The sequence below is a fragment of the Dermacentor andersoni genome, chromosome 4 (assembly GCF_023375885.2).
Source record: "Dermacentor andersoni chromosome 4, qqDerAnde1_hic_scaffold, whole genome shotgun sequence".
Classification (NCBI taxonomy): Eukaryota; Metazoa; Arthropoda; class Arachnida; order Ixodida; family Ixodidae; genus Dermacentor; species Dermacentor andersoni.
In genome coordinates this window covers 136,117,499-136,132,671 of record NC_092817.1, presented here as the reverse complement: position 1 = coordinate 136,132,671, position 15,173 = coordinate 136,117,499, and the positions used below count along the sequence as shown (strand labels likewise).

Genomic DNA, 15,173 nt, shown 5'->3' with positions numbered 1-15,173 from the left:
TCTGACGTGCGCGTTAGAAAAAAGGAGTTTTCGACAAACGAGGTGATGCTCGATGTTTTTCATTCCTGTGTCATCAGAGATACATTGAGCTCACAACAATGCCGTATCGTTACAACCTAAATTGTATGCTGTAAGCCTTCTATTTGTGGTTCCTTTCCTGAATTTGGTGCTGCAGAACTAGCGAGAGAAAAAAAAAAGAGATACGCTTACCACATGAGTTCCAACAGAGTCCGGCCAATTTTTACCTGTTTCTGGTCAAGCTCTATACACCTCTACTCTATTTACGCTGGACGTGATTCCGACACTGGTAACTGTGCAATGACTTAGTGCATATATGATGAGTGGCTAGGTTACCGCGGTACACCTGAAAGACGGGTGCTCCGGAGGTACTACCTGTGCTGTGAACATTTCGAAGATGGTGATGATATCTATCCACTACGAAAGAAACTATAGTGGTCAGCAGCGCAGTTTTCCGGAGGTCACGGATTGCTTCCCGGCACTCATAGACAATTTTAGTACAATACTTTTGGACGAAGCGCAACATCTGTTGATTTAATTTTGGGTGGATGCGTTCGCACACATGCGTGTATGTGGTACTTAGGTGAATTGCCGCAGTTCATTTTTGCTATATTTTGCTGCTCTTTGTTTAGCGTTGATACGTCTCTAAGTAGAGCAAAATAACAGGCTACACTTTCCATATACAGCCAAGCAAATGAAACCGTAAGGCAGAAAATAGGCGCACTGAAAAGCCTGCCAATTTACAAGTGTAGCAGAACACGCAGTGCCTTAAAAAACTACGCAGCCGAACTGTCGCATGACTATATGATAATATCTAAATTATTCAAAATGTACAAGTCAGCGGCTGCAAATGCGTGCTGTGAAGCTGTGTAATTGATTAGCCCTTTCACTAGGCTCCGTTTATCATAAATAAAACTACACTTTTCGAGGAGCATTTTCATTATTGTTGTTAGGCGTATAAAGCTATTTAGAACACGTATTTAAAATAGAGGAGGTTCGCGCAGACGGAAGAAAGCCCAGCCAGACTGGGTCGACTTTTCGTCGTCTTAAGGACTATACTCGTTCTCCTTTTCACCTCACCGCTGCACGACCCCGGTGGAAAAGGCACCGTCGCGGTGCGTCAAATTCGATCGCCAGGAAGAGTGTGGTAAGGTTATAGCCACGCGACGTGAACAACGTCAGGTGAGGATATGCCAGATGAGATGGTGGTTGACATCGGTAACTAGACGCAGGACGGGATATTGTCCCTTGTAGCATGGAAAGAGCTTTTCCGAGAGCCCAACTCAAAGGGAAGGGGACCAAGTCAGCACAAGGGAACCTGGCGTACAGTGTACTAATGGTTCTGCTGATTGTAAGCGGACTTTTGATTTTCTAGGGATGCCAACAGACGATTACGCGTAAGCTGCCTGGAGTGGCCAGCCTGTGCCAATGGAGTCGCGGGCATGCTCGATGCTCGAGGAACTAGCAGAAGGAAGTGAATCGTCCAAGGGCATTACATGGTGGTGACCGAACTGCTAAAATGACAAATAACCATATGTGTTGTGGCGTGAAGACCGATAGGCGAACGTGACCTGGAGTAATGCAATGGCCCAATCACCGTGGCCTGGCGAACCGACATAGGCAACATGTCGGTGATGGTCTGGTTCAATCGCTCAGTCAGGCCATTGGTGTGAGGATGGTACGAGGTAGTGAGCTTGTGCCTGGCAGGGCAAGGCTCCCAGGTGTCGGCTATGACTGGGAAGAGAATGGTACGACCACGGTGCGTGAGTAGCTGTCGTGGGGCGCCGTCCACTAAAATGATGTCGCGGTGCAAATTGGTGGCGTCTAATTACACAGCTATTTGGCAGCGCTCGGGTAATGACATCGCCTGCCGCGTCATCTGTCGCTACATCGATCCGCCTGTTGCCGGACGTGCACTCGGGAAAAGGTCCGAGATGATCTAAAAGCGCTCGAAAGAATGGCTCAGTTGTGATGTCGAGAGGATGAAGATACCAGGCAGGAAACCTCCCTTGTGTTTTGTGATGCTGGCAGGGCTCGCATGCTGAAACGTGTTGCTGCACAGGACGACCAAGGCCGGGCCAGTAGAAACGGAGGCAGACACAGCCGTAGGAGCGAGTGAAACCAAGATCGCCTGCAATTGGGGCGTCATGAAGCTCATGGAGATCGTCTGAGTGAAGGAGCACTAATTATTCCTGGCCGATTTGGAACGGAAAAGCGAAACTGAAACGCCAAAGAGCCCAACTGTCGCGCCGTTACTAGACCCCCGTCCATACGTGGCATGGCTGCTTGCCATCACCGCCGGCGGAGCATGGAGTTAGCGCAATGGCGGCTTGATTAGGGTGGGGGTCTATTGCTCGCCCGATGGCAAAGCGCTAGCAATGACGTCGAACACTCATGCACGGTGGTCCAGTAAGGACGTGACAAATGCGATCTTCGCCTGTTGAGTTTTACTTTACTTTGAGAAAGTGATAAAAATGATTTAGACTGTAAAAACTAGGAGGGCAAGCTTTATTATTTCTGAAAATGCTTATAAGCTCCTTAGATGGCGTGCTTCAAGTCTGACACTGGGACCAATTGCACGACTTTTTTCTTAGTCAGACAATATTCTAATTTACATAACAGGTCGCCGAATTACTGCATAAAAATATTTTCAAATGTGTTCCTCTGTCGTGACATTAACGCAGCCCTAAAGATTCATTTAGGTCAGGTACAATAATTGTAGGCAATATTTACGCATTTTTTTGAAAAACATCCTATATCACTATATAATAAAATGAGTCAGCCATGTTTGCTTAATAGCAAGACGGAAGTTGCAGTACTGAAACAAATATTTGTTTTCGCGAAACAGGGACGCTTTTAGTTAAAAACTAGACTGTTCTTGTTCCAATATTCTTTGCATAAATTCCTACTGTCTTAATGCTTCAATGTGAGCTTTCAGAGAAGCACCTTTTGTTATGCAAAGATCATGTTTAAACGTTGAGAAAACATATTCGCTGGATTTAATTGCTATGCACATTAAAATAATGCGATAACATTATGGCTTTTCGCACACAGTAATGCATGGCGTCAAGCATTTGTCAAAAATATCTTTGGTTCTCTATTGCAGCCGACCTAAACAATTAACTGCATTGTTGAGAAGTAGAATTTGCGGATCTACAGCACACTTTAGTGTGCCAGAAATCAAAAACAAACGGTCAGCGTAGCAGAAAAATATTTCGCACCAAAAACAGCCAGGAAGGTGAACACGTTTCTGGTTGGAAAGAAAACAAAACAACAAATGTGCATAATTTTGGAGAAATAAACAGCGACGATGCTGAGCGCGGTACTTTTATTAGGCTAGTAGATAGTCGCTGGCAAGTCGAAACTTTCTTTTCATTTTTATGGAGCTTTCAGAGGAGAAAAAATTACAAACTTTGAAAGCCCTCACGAAGATGCCCAGAATCTGCTTTTTGGATATGTACAATATAGCACAATGGCTTGTTTGAACTACAAATGCGCTAACTGCGTCCATCTCAACATCATATCCACTCATACAAGAATACCATGACCAATGAAGCCTCATTAAGGAGAGTCAGGTCAAAAGAAACTTCATTGATATTATCAATAAATTGGTACGTATAATGTACGCATTTACCTAAAACTTGTTTTTAAGTGCTCTCAACAGCAAACCCCCAATAGCATCCCTCGCAAAAAGACCAACAAGACGAGACCAATTCTGTCTTCCAGCCAGTAAGACCATGGGAACGTTAAGTAAAAATGAGCATGACCAGTTAAAATGTTTTTATTGGTAAAGTTTTTGTCGGCCACATGAAAAAATCTTTCTCTTCACTGAAGCATGCAATTTTAAACTTTAGCACAAGTTGTCGCCTGTGCCTTACAGGCAAATATCTGAGTACAGTGGCACCTGTTGTGCAATGCTACATGCATAAACATACAATGTCCTCTTTTTAATCTAAAAGTGATACCAATAAAAACAAGCTCATGAAAACTGTGCACTCGCTCTTTTCTCCGTTGCGTGCTTCTGAAACACGCTTTCTTTCCTTCGGAATGCTCTGTACGCGTAAAACGATTTCACCTGTTGCTCTACTGTTACAACGCGCACAAAAGAGGATTGCTTCTCTCGCGAAAACATGGTTAACGTGTCCACTTGCTGAAGTTGAAAAAGGTGTACGACACCCACGCCACCATCCTTTACCATTGTGAAGAAGCTGATGTGGCTGCATCTTTCTGACAAGGACGCCCACACAGAATCGACAAAGCTTCTCCGCAGTTTCCGCAAAACCAGCCGCGAACAGTGTACAACTTGCACATTGTAACACAGATTGCTAACGAAAGTTGTTATTGAAAGTTGTCACCCTGGATGAATGAAGATCACTATACTTTCCATCTATCCGCCTTGCCACGTGTTTTATAAGTCTTTAACTCACGTGCGTATTTCTCTAGTTCAATTGCCATAGAGCTTCTCGAGACGACTGACTTGTCGCTCGCGTCATGTACAACGTGTGCCTGAGGAAGACCACGTTTGCGCGAAACAAGTGCGATAAAAACCAGATACGTGCGCCTCAGTTTCTATCTTTCCGCAGACGTCCCGACGCAACGTAGAAATAACGTGCTGCTGTGTGCCATGCACCTCTCTACACCCCTTCACCAGTATCCAAATTTTGACTTTGTGACGTCACTTCATCGATGCCCACAGGATGTATCAGCATCTATTGCGTTTTCAATTCTACACATAGCTTATGAACAATGGGGCCCATCAACATACACATCTGAGGCCAGTGACGTTGCGACCTGGGCACGCACGAACTAATGTTGCTTGAGAAAAGGTGCTGCATAAAATATCCAAAAACATGTTGCCGGCGACGCACTCAAATTTACAGCCCAAATAAAGCTTCGCTTCACTTATATTTTAATTCGTGCTCTCGGTATGTCTAACATTATGCACAGTAACTCGTCGAGAGTGAATTATCATTAGGTTAGTATGAACTTTTTAAACAAAATTAGGTCCTGTCCTTAACCGACATGTAAGTCAGGCAACCGCAATTTAGCCGACTGATGCTCCTTCACGATCGATGTCTCTGTAATGTGTCCGTCGTGTCACGAAATTGCACTCGGACAAGCCTACAATTAGAGAGTGGAATTGTCAATAAAACCAAAGGCTTAGGTTAGCATAAATGCTACTGCATTAGGACACACATGCCACTGCATCGCGTGCACAGAAAATTAGCATAGCCTTCTGGATGGTGAGTCACATTCCTTATTTTTTTGCAATGGGCAGGTGTTTACGTGCCAGAATAAATGTGTTACGAGAAAAACTTCTTTTTTGTCGCGTAGGCAACCGCGTTAATTGCAGTTGACGTTTGCCATATTCAACAATCCGTGTACACAGGCACGTTTTATTTTATTTCATAATATCTTGTTTTCATATGACAAGCAGTCGAGTTACCACGGAAAGCAGTTAAGAAAATAAAAAAAAAAAGCTCTCGCACATGAAAATGTAATACCATTACTGTGGCAAAAGATGAACCGGTACCCCAGTGAATTTTCTTTCACTTAATCTAGCAAACCTACTTTTACCGTTATTATAATATATTATTAAATTATTATTAAATTAGGAACTCTGGAATGTCCTTGTCAGTATGATTTACTGGAAACCCGCAGTCGCTCTGCGTCTTTGCGGAAATAGAGTAAGACATGGTCGGGCACATACAATTCAATTTTTCTAGTTCCGTACGAAAGGCATGCCTAGTTATTGTCTTGTTGTTCTTTTTGTGCGCTTATCCTGTACGATAAGCAATTGCCTTTTATTTTTTCCCTTCACAAGGCTTAAGTATAGCTTTTAAAAACCAGAACGCAAGCGGTTCCAAGGACGTAGGTTTGTCACATGAAGCTTTTCCGCCTCGTCCTTAAGCTCTTTTCAGTAAAGCTGCTTTCCACGACTCTACGTACTCGAACACTCTGGGAGGGTCTGGTAAGCTTGTCAGACATCATTAAGAAAACGGCTCCAGCATATTTTAGAATAACTCAGTGTTTCCGTCGGTGCAGATAATATGTTTGCATGCTGCTCTCTGGCGGAAGCGACAGCACTTTCGTTAACATTGAATATGCGTGGCAAGCACTCTGGCAAACATTAGGCTCTTTTGCAGATGCCATACAACGTTTGGGCAGATTCACTGGTGCAGCCGATAAATGTGGAGGCCTTTGACAGGGTATTCGACAAGTCCATTCCGCGGGTACATAAAGATTACCTATTTGCAATGTCTTTCTTCAATGTAAACCATGTAACGAGTCCTAATAATTACTAGGGTTTTGCGATTCACTGGGGTTAATTTATATTATTGTTTAGGCCACAAATAAAAATAGTTTATTGCAAAAGTGAGTAGTATAGACTAGAAAGACTGGACAAAACTACATGACCTTAGAATCGGCCCATTTATATTTGCAAAGGTGCACACACCAGAACACTCAGAACTGCTTTGGCGTGCACTGAAGAAAGGAGGAAGCGTGATTGCTGTGCGATTTCTTTTTTATTACGCGCAATACTGAGCACCACAATGCCCATAATGTCCTGGCAGCTGATTTCCGTAGAACTCACAAGCACCGCAACAAAGACAGCCAGTCAGGAATGTTGCATGTATCGTTATTTCTTTCAATCTTTGCGCTGAATAAATTTTGTCAATATAGTATCATATCCCACTTGTAAACTCAACTCGTGCTTCACCGGAAGAGAAGTGAGAATTTATTCTGCCAGAAATTTACCGACGCTGCATCCGTCACTGTCTTGAACGTAATTTTTTTAATGGATATTAACGAAATTTTTCTAGGCAGAGCCATTAGTCTACTGAAATTGGTGCATGACTTCAGCGATAGCGAAATGTCACCTTCCATTGTTTACATACTTTGTGTCTCGGTGAAAATGTTGAAATAGCTCGCAGTTGCTTAACCTGCTCTCCCTATTTCCCGTTTTTAATAAACGTGTACTCACGAAGGACGTGGAACCAATTTTTTAATGCGCGATATATTTGTGCGGCATCACAAAAAACAAAACAAAAAAGACGCATTCGTTATTTGCTGAGCGCATAGAACTTTGATGAAAATGACGCTTCACAAAGTTCAGGTTAGTAACCAAAATAACACCAAGTGCACTGCTAGATAAAGGTTGTTTGCGAGAAATAATATCGAAAGTATTAGATTTAGAAGTCTGCAGGGAATACCTAGCTGATAACATGAAGAAGCATTTTCCATCCTTATTCGGATGTCCAAGAAACGAGGTTATTTCTTGATACGAAGAGAAGAAACGCCAGCTACGTTCACAAATATATTTAGGTGTCGAATATTTCACCACTGGTAGGATATTACCCGGAGAATGTGTCGTTCACAATGAAACTGCTAGTCAAAAATATTGCTCAAGAAAAGCTTAAGATGTTTGGCCTAAAGTTTTTTTCTTTTTTTTCGCAATTGCCGAAGGCACTGGTCTAACTCAATGAAACGAAATGCTCGTATAGAGCCTATCCTCTCGTGCCATGTCGCAATCTCGCCACCAGAGAAACAAGCCAACCCAGGGGAAAACAGGGTTGTTCATAAACAGTCAGAAGCGATGGCTTTGGTTTTAGTTACAAAACAATTCCTTTGTGGCCACCATTGCACGTAGCCCTCGCTACTTTGTCGTTTACTGAGAAGACCCTTTTTCATGTAGTAGATGAACAAAAAATCATCGTGATCAAAGAAAGAAGTCCGCAACTCCCTGTTGATGAAAGTCTAGCTTGTCTTTAAATCTGTAGGTGAAAGCGCAGTCGCCGCTTCCGCCAAACTTAATGATAAATGTGGTGCAGAGGGGAGACTCCAAGTACAGCCCAAAAGGGCATGGGCAATACTTTCCGTACTTCAGTCTTATGAACGAGAAAAACTGCTTTATCCACCGCGGGAAATAAGATTCATCTAGCAGCTGCTGGAAAAAGAAAATTCCCGGATGTTTGATTTGCCATCCTCTTCTTTCGCACCAAACACCTTCACAGAATTGGACATTATTTTTGAAGGGTGGTACGTGCAGGTTGCTGCGATCCTTTTTATAATATAACCCTGTATTAATCGTTATAAAGATGTCTAGCAACATTTATATTTGCCGCCTTTTGACGACATTGACAAGAACCTGTTGAGTGTCAGCTGAAATTCTTCGAACTCTACTTAGGCTTCCTAACGACCTCCTAGTAAAATGTTTTCGCCATTTCATCACCAATATTCAGTGGGCACATGTTCCCAGAACTTCCATCAATTTCATACCAAGTGTTTAGAAACACTATTCCTTAAACCCCTTAGCAAAACTTTTAATTTGCCACGTGTTTCCACATTTTCTGTAAACGACCTAGAACAATTGACTATATTTTCATTTTGTCACCGCAGTACCATTATGGCACATGGGCCACCGACTTCGAAATAATTTCAAACCTCCGGCTAACATCTTTCCGGTAGACATTCTTGAAACAATGTCCGCAGTCTGTCACAATATTCCGCGATTGCCGCCAATATATATATATATATATATATATATATATATACAAAGCTTATTTTTGGTGAAATGTGAACTATAACACATATCCATACATCCTCTTTTATGGCAACAGATACGCGCGCTTGAAGATATCGCTCCTAACTACAAGGACAATTGCATGTCGCTTTTCTGTCGATTAAACTAACGTTTGTAATCAATAAGTGAAAGAAAATTTAGTCATTTTTTACAAACACATGATTAGCTTCCACACTTAATGTTTGCAATCGTTAAGACCTATAACATGGTCGCCATATTCTGTAACTCCCTAAAGAGGCAGAAAACGAGCAATTAAAAATTTTTGTTTAGCCCCTGATTACATCGCACACCGAAATAATTCACCGATCATCGCCTCTAATATTGGCCCAACCGCAATCTTTCAAAACTAAGACTCTCTGTATATTTTAATTCTCCTACGTTACCGGGTAGGAGAATTTCCTAAACCACCTTCTTGCACTAACACTTTTCTGTAAAAAGGAGAAAAAACAAAACAATGCGATATTACATGTATTAGGTATTTGCAAGCAAGTTTAGGAAATGCAGCTCATTTACGTACTGCCGATGATTTCGGGATTTCTCAGTCGTTTCTGTATATCGGTGCTGAACAACAATGGATAAAAATCGACAATTCAGAGTGGTCTCTTGTTTCCAAGCATAATTTGAATTGCAACGTGCGTCCCATTCACTAAGCGTATATGAAAAGAAAGCATGCGTATGGTAAAAGACGGCTACGGAAGAGCCTGAGAAAACCCATTTTTGAGGAGCGTATGTTCGCGTCCTCCGGGACATGAGAGTCTTCTTTGAAAGAAGCTTGGACATGGGCACCGGAATGTTTTCACGGGCCGAAACCTTGTAGAGTTTACAGGAGCGAGGAAAAAAGTGCGACCTCGGCAGTGCCGGTTACACCGGACAATTTTCAAGAATATGCTAATACACAGGGTAACAACGGTTGTGGGCTGACGGTGAAATTGCCGCTGTATAAGGACATTCTGTTAGCTGATGCTTAGCGGTTATGTGCAATAAAAATGACAGAGCACAAGGTCTTGTCGGATCTCCTCAAGCATATTAAACGAAGTAGCTGAAAGCATGTGAGGCTTCCCGCTTCATTGCTGTCTTTATTTTATTTGACTGACAATAGCAATACCAGACAAAAGCATGTGTTGTAAAGGGCAAAACTATTCAATGCTAGAGCTAGGCGGCTGATCTGGTCCCAAAATCACATCCATACCGATCCGCCACTCCAAACTCAGCCCCGGTGAACAGTGCCGACAAGATACCACTCGAATGTGCTACCCACATAATGAGACATGATGCCTGTACCGACGAAGCCGAACTCCTCGTCGTAGCACTAAAGCAGCCATATTTGATAAATTGCATTAATTTTTTGCCTTTTGGTAGTGACTTGTACCGTACTTCCTTGGCTCTGTTAAACGTTAAATGCAAGTAACAGAAATAAGTAGAACAGAAGAAACAGGAAGTAAAGGAGGTTAACCAGATTTTTCACCACTTGCGGCACTTCAAAGGGGAAAGCGAAATAGAGAACGGAGAAAGAATAAAACTCAAAGTGTCAAACGTAAAACGAACGGAGTCAACTCGGGTTTCTATGCGCATGTAATGAAAGTCATGTGATCCAAATTTCTGTGTATATGCACAGGGTCCACTCATTTAGACATGTCCCGGTTGAGTAGGTATCCTGACAATTGGGTATTCTCACAAGGCATATGGCTTTATTGCTGTGTTCTGAAAGGCCTTTTAATACATGGCCTACAAAAGCATAAACGATGGTTGGAGAGTTTGAATCTACATTGACAGCGGGCCGTGGCTTTCCAGCTACGCCTGAGAGCGGTGCTATTATGTTCAAGACAGGATTCTCGGCAACCACGATTGATGCCTTCGTTGAGGCAACAGTCGAGCATGGTGGAGCCTCCGAATACGAGAATTCGACATCACCGTGATACACAAGTCCAGGCCGAAACACGGTGATGTCGACTGTGTCTCCCGCCCTCTTAATGACCCACCGCTGCAAGACGACCAAAACGAAAATTGTTTCCTACAGGAATCATAAGTACCCATGACTTCGCAAATAGCAGTGAGCGGACCCGGAACCAAAGTCCTTCTCGAGTTACTCGAAGGGAAAACCGACTTTTTCGCAAGGGTATTTAAGCGCGGATTGTCATTGTAAATTGACGTTCTCGTAAAGAAAAACTAACCTCTGGTTTTGCTTTCAGCCCTGCGAGCAGAGGTTCTCAACGCCCATCATAATGACCCAATGGCAGGGGTATCTCTGGTTTTCTCGTACGCTCGGGAGGATTCAGGAGGGGTATTACTGGCCACGCTTGCACGGCAACGTCGCCGATCACGTCAACACGTGCCGAGACTTCCAGTGACACAAGACACCAGCAACAAGGCCTGTGGGATCAGTACAACCAGTTAATCCCGCTTGCTGACCGTTTCAGCAGGTCGGCATGGACTTGTCGTGGCCATTTCCTGCGTCAACATGTGGAAACGAGTGATTCGTCGCGGACAGACTACCTTATCCGCTACCCGGAAGCTAAAGCCCTGCCTGAAGGTGGCGTGGAGAAAATAGCGAAGTCTTCGTCCCTAGCAGAACCTCCTGCGACGACATGGTGCGCCAGAAGTCCTCAGTGCTGACGGAGGGACAGATTTTACAGATAATTAAGCTTACTCAAACGACCTGCAGTAGAGTCGGAAAAGTCACCGGAAGACAACCGTCTGCCATCCTCAGACGAATGGTCTAACGAACCACCTAAACAACACACTCGCCGACATGTTTGCATACGTGGACATGGACTGCAAGATGTGGGATACCGTCCATCTTTTCGAGCGCGGAAGAAGCCCAACAACGCACCAGCGTGCGCGTCAAGAACCAGCAGAGGAGCGACAGCCGACAATACAGCCTTTGACGACGCTACTGGAACCACGAAACGCAGATGAGGACTTTGCGAACTTTCGCGAGCTATTTCGGACCCTTCAATGTGATCCGAGTATTTACGCACTCGAATATGAGGGCGTGCCACACGACATTTCGCAATTACAGCGGCGCCACGCACGACCGGACGTCATCCACGTGCTGCGTCTTAAGCCTTTCTACGCCCGCTTACGAACTTTGGGACTTTTTTTCTTTGTTTTTTTTTATTGCTATAGGTGCTTTTGTTTTTTGCTTTTGTGTTTGGGTTCGCACTATCAGGACGATGCTTTTAGAGAGGGGGCAATGTTACATGTACAATCGTGGACAGAATAATATGGACCACGGGATCTCCGAAAAAGTTCCATTCCCGAGCAGCCTGTAGCAGTAACCAGTAAAACTGCCCACGACAACGTTGTTAGCATATTCTAGTCGAGGTCCAAAATGCAAATACCAGATTGCGTTGTGAGGTTGCGGAGATATTCAGCTTTTTCTTAGATTTCATGGTCCGTAATATTCTGTCCGCGACTCTACGTCCTTATGTTCCTCCGTTGAGCGCTTTTCACCGGCTAACAAACTTTAAAGGTGATATCTCGATACAGGACATGTATCGGCACAGGCATGGCGCCGGCGATCGGCAAAGGCATGCGTCGGAAGCCTCTCGAATGTTATTGATGGTATTATCCATTGTATGTTGTCACCGAGCATGGTGTAATCTGATTGCATTCTAGTATTTTCTGGAAGGCACGCGGACACCGACAATCGCACTGGAACCTTCGAATAGTTATGTATAACAGTTGATGCGACAGACCCGCAGATCAGACTTTCGACGATCGCCGACTGTGCTCGCCGCTTTGCTTGTGCTTGGCTGCGGCTTGTATTCTTTCTTCTTTTTTTTGGTGGGGGGGGGGGCGGGGGGGGGGGTATGTCCACCCTATGAAGAGGTGCTGTAGTGATTCACTGTTTACGCTACTGCATGTGTTCTTCACAGGGACTACTACATAAAATTATTCGGAGGTTCGCAGCATAGAAGACGAATGCGTCTGCATCTTCTATCAAAGAGAAGAAGAAGAAAAAAAACAGATATTTTATTTTAACATCACCTGGTCAGTTACCAGGCGTCATTCGTGCACGTCTCTGATGTGTTTATTTGGCACCGGCCGGAGAATATTAGTTGCGTGTTGTGATGCAGTGGGTGGGGCCGTTCAAGTTCGTGGCTTGATGTTGAGATGTGGGAGAGTGCTGAGTGCAGGTTGGTTTGAGTGTGAGCGAATTCCCATAGGCTATGCTGCAGGGAAGGATATCATGCGCAGTTCGCGCATTTTGGGTGCCCTGGACGGCTCTGAATATATGGCGGAAGAAGAGGACTTTGAATTGAGTTTGTAATTGGCGGAGGGAAAGCCCTGTCTTGTCGTGAGAGGGTAACTGGTGGAATCACACGGGTGGCGGTATTTTTCAACGTTATTTTAGAAGTGTTGTGCGATGCTTGAGAAAAATACATTTTTTTTATTTCCTGGGATTAAATGCGGACCGCCATAGGTGTGCTGGACTCGGGAAGCTAACTACCCGGGGAGTTCATGAGCTCGGGAACTCCACTCCACATCTCGATACCAAGGTATCCATTGAACGGTAACGCAAAGCGGAGGTCTTCCATCCAAGCAAAATTCAAGCAGACTAATATCTGCGGGTGGCCAGTTGGGAAAGAAGCAAAATCCATGTTGGCTATCGGTGCGAATGAAGGTGCGTTGAGAAGAACGTGGAAGCCAGGTGACTTATTGTAGAATAGCAAGAGCTCCGGTGCCGCACAGGCTTGGGATTTATATGTATATGTTTTCACGCTCATGGCAAGGACTAACTACTGCAGTTACACTCGGCCTCCTGAGTGACAATCATCCGTATAACAACAGTTATTATTTGGAAAACAGTTATTTGCTTGTTTGGCTAGCTGGGAGTGGTCAGCTGTTTCTGTATGTGCTTTGTTGCCATTCGGGGTAAGACTGTGAATCTGGGTAGCGAGCCCCGTGGTGATGAATATGGCAGCAGAGAGGGCTAACGTACGTGTCCGCCTCGTATACTCGATGCTCTAGTGTTTCGCTGCCTTGTATGTGCATTTACGAGGTAATTGACAGACACCGCCGGGTTTTTATTCGCATGATGGTTTTAGTTCTGGCTCATTTAAATGACGGTAATACGATTAGACTTAAAGCAATGTAGAGAAACACGTGGGATACCGCTGCAGAAATACCACTGCAGAAATACGTCATGCATACAACGGACAGGGTACGCCATCTAGCCGCGCTCTCGCAAAGGCGTGCGTGGCGCATTCCTGAATATCTACGACGGTGGTTCAATTTTGTTCAGCACGCGATAAATTTTAAAGAATTTCTTTCTTACCTTGTAGTGGCGTTGCATACCAGTGACCCGTAGTCACAGCCTTAGGTCCATTAACGATTGACCCATGCGTCGTGGCATTTATTCAGTGATCGAAGTTGGCGTCAAAGATCTTCAATGAAGAACAATACATTCTTAGCGGCACCTACGCTGTGACATCAGTTGGTTACAATTAGGTTCATAAGAGTGGCAGATATGCTGCGGCACATACCGAGTCAACCAAACTGGCGTCAGAAAGGTTAAATGGTATGTGATACATACCCTCTGGCACATACCCAGCGCCCAAAGTTTGCATCAGAGATGTTCATTGAAAAAATGACACATGCGAAGTGGCACACACCCAGCCGCCCAAGTGGACGTGAAAAAAGTTCATCTAAGAGTGGTATGCTCCCACAGTGACATACGCAGTCACACATCCTAGCGTGAAAGAAGTTTATTGAGGAGTGGAACATACCCAACGGCGCATACCCAGTGAATCAAGTGCTCCAAAGTTTCACTATCTACCCGCTTCCCTCAGCACAACAACTCGATGCTCCACCATTCGACGAGGTCCTACTGAATGACTTATGTTTGCGGGAAAGGGTTTAGATACTAGCAAACACGCAGATACACCGCGAAATCAGTGAAGTTCTATAAGAATCCTAAATGCTATAACACAACTAAACTTGCCTCGAAGTTGCACGCTTAGAGTTCCCTACAAAACGAGGTCATGACGAAGGGATCGGCGAAGTGTTGAGGAGCACCTTCACGCAACTAAGTTGAGCTGTCTGTGCCTCTATGGGGCTTTATGTATGGATTTCGATGACGTTTCGATACTATGTATATATACATTGTTTGTGCTCGCCACTCGTCGCGTTTACTTTTCCATGCCGCTTTCCATATTTGCAATTCACCAAGAGTGCCTTGCTTTAAACAATGCCTGTTAGTGATAGAAGCAGACTTTACTCTTCGCAAAGTCGACATGTTAGCCTGAGATATGCTTTTGACTTGCTACTGGACGCTGAAGGAAAAGCAAATGGCGATGGGAAGGACAGAAGAGGTAGATTGTGGTTAAACGCGAATATGATGTCCATGATGCCACGCCCCCCGCCAGCTTGAACGCAGTACACATTGATTACATTATAGTTCATCCGCCGAAAATATCAAAGCCATCTGACCATACTAAGAAAGGCAAGCTTTGGGTATACTTTAGACACTGCTACCATCTACTTTCCATCTTTAATTCCGTAGATTACATTATTCCTTAGAATAATTAAAAAAATTGCTGGATATTTTAGTAATTTCATTGCTATA

The 15,173-nt window shown here is 44.1% G+C and overlaps 1 long non-coding RNA gene across 1 annotated transcript in view; it reads right to left on the bottom strand.

Moving 5' to 3' along the window:
• Positions 1–15,173, bottom strand: part of LOC140217133 (uncharacterized) — a 192,625-nt gene that overhangs the window by 71,744 nt on the left and 105,708 nt on the right. The window contains exon 2 of the long non-coding RNA XR_011893641.1: positions 13,884–13,992. This is a non-coding gene — a long non-coding RNA (uncharacterized lncRNA). The remainder of the gene's footprint in view (positions 1–13,883; positions 13,993–15,173) is intronic.